Source organism: Montipora foliosa, chromosome 5, assembly GCF_036669935.1.
Source record: "Montipora foliosa isolate CH-2021 chromosome 5, ASM3666993v2, whole genome shotgun sequence".
NCBI classification, from domain to species: Eukaryota; Metazoa; Cnidaria; class Anthozoa; order Scleractinia; family Acroporidae; genus Montipora; species Montipora foliosa.
In genome coordinates, this window is record NC_090873.1 from 47,285,059 (window position 1) to 47,286,931 (window position 1,873).

Genomic DNA, 1,873 nt, shown 5'->3' on the forward strand with positions numbered 1-1,873 from the left:
ATAGTTGGTTACAATTTATAATACAAAATTAGATGACGTGGTTACATAGGAGATTACATCAATTGACATTAATAGCATGCATTAAGGACGGTGCCTACTAATTCAAAGGTATTTTTGCTCGGTTTACTGAATATGCGGGAAAGCAGATCTTAACAAGTGTTATTGAAATCCAAAAAGAAAATTGGGGGTAACCACGTATTTTTCGAAGATAATTAATCAACAATATTTGTAAAACGTTTTAAAATACAAAGCAATGTATGACATTCTTTTCCAGCCAAATTGAAGCACAATTATCTCTGAAGAATGCGTGGTTACACCCAATGTTCTTTTTGGATACCAAGATCACTTGCTAAGTTCTGCTTTCTCCGTATAGTTTTGAACCGCGCAAAAATATCCCTGTGTTGATAAGCACTAGCAATAGTAGGCACCGTCCTTAAAACACTACACTCAGCAAGCCTCTATCTCCAATTAGGCTATTTCCGAGTCGGTGCATTCGTCAATTTCAAAGCGAGGCCTGGTGCACGAGCATTCAAATGCAAATGGTTACGTATTCTTATGCAAATCAAACTCATTTCCCTTACAACATATATGAGATTTCCCTTGAGGCTGAGATAGCTTTTTTCGATGCATTAAAATTCAGCTTGAAAGAGAGGTTTAGAGAAAGGAAAGTGGATAATATGCAAATATTTTTCATATTCATTCCAACGTGTTTCTATTGTTTTTGTCCTCACTGCCTCACTATCAAGCTGAATATTTGGTATTTCAAAAACAGCTTATTCACATAATAACTGCATTATCCATTCTGGCGAAGAGCCAATTAATTTTCTTTTGCTATTTTTAAAATTATGAATTATGTTTGATAACGCGATTTTAATTGAGTATGCCTCAAAACCAAACCTAAGAGCACTCTCCTTTTGTCAGGACTAACCTGCCAGACCCTTCAGTTTGCAAAGAAAATGCAACAGTTTGAAGGAACACTTGCATGATAATCTCTCACATTCTTCTGGGGGAGTCTATGCATGCATCATCCTCGAAATGTCACAGCAATTCGTGAAGTAGTTTTGAAACATTTGCTCATTTTACTTCCCTTCAGGATTCTTACAAGATTGCTGGAGAAGTCCACTGACCCTACTATTTTAGCATGCAGTTGCAGCTCACGACACCGGGGAATATGTTCGTCACTATCCGCGTGGAAAACAGTGAGTTTAGTCTCAGTATTCTTTGGCCCGTTTTGGAACTCTTTAGCTTAGCTTAACTGCTGAATACCCTGCATGAAAATACCAATAATTGTATTCCGACTCGTTCTTCAAAGAACGCCGTCGAATGTTAAAACAGGTTGCTCCCTTCACATCAACACGGGGTTGAATTTAACGACGGGAATGGCTTTTATGTTCTGATCCCTTGCTCTTTGTTCCCAGCGTGCTCGAAAACCTTGGCTGCAAAAATGATGACGCACAACGATCCGAATATACGCAAGAAGGCTTTACTTGCAGTTCAGAAACTCATGGTTCATAATTGGTGAGTTTGAAAAGGAGAATGTTACAATGGTTTCCGTTGAGTGACGTACATCAAAACAAATTTGTCTCATCAATATTCAACAAACGAAAGCAACAAGTTGAAGCAATGTGAAGCGCGGGAAAGTGCGCGCGTGTAGGACTCGCGATTGGTTTCGTTCTTCTCATTGATAAAACAATTCACGTGAGATCTTTAAGCTCATCGCGAAACGTGGCAATTGCAATCCATAATTATTTTTGAGTTCAACTGAAATCTGCTCCAAAAATGATTTGTTGTTCTTTTTGCTTGTCTGTCTAATGATCAAAAGCGCACACGGCTTAGATTCTCTTTCCTTTTTAGGGAATATCTTGGAAAGCAG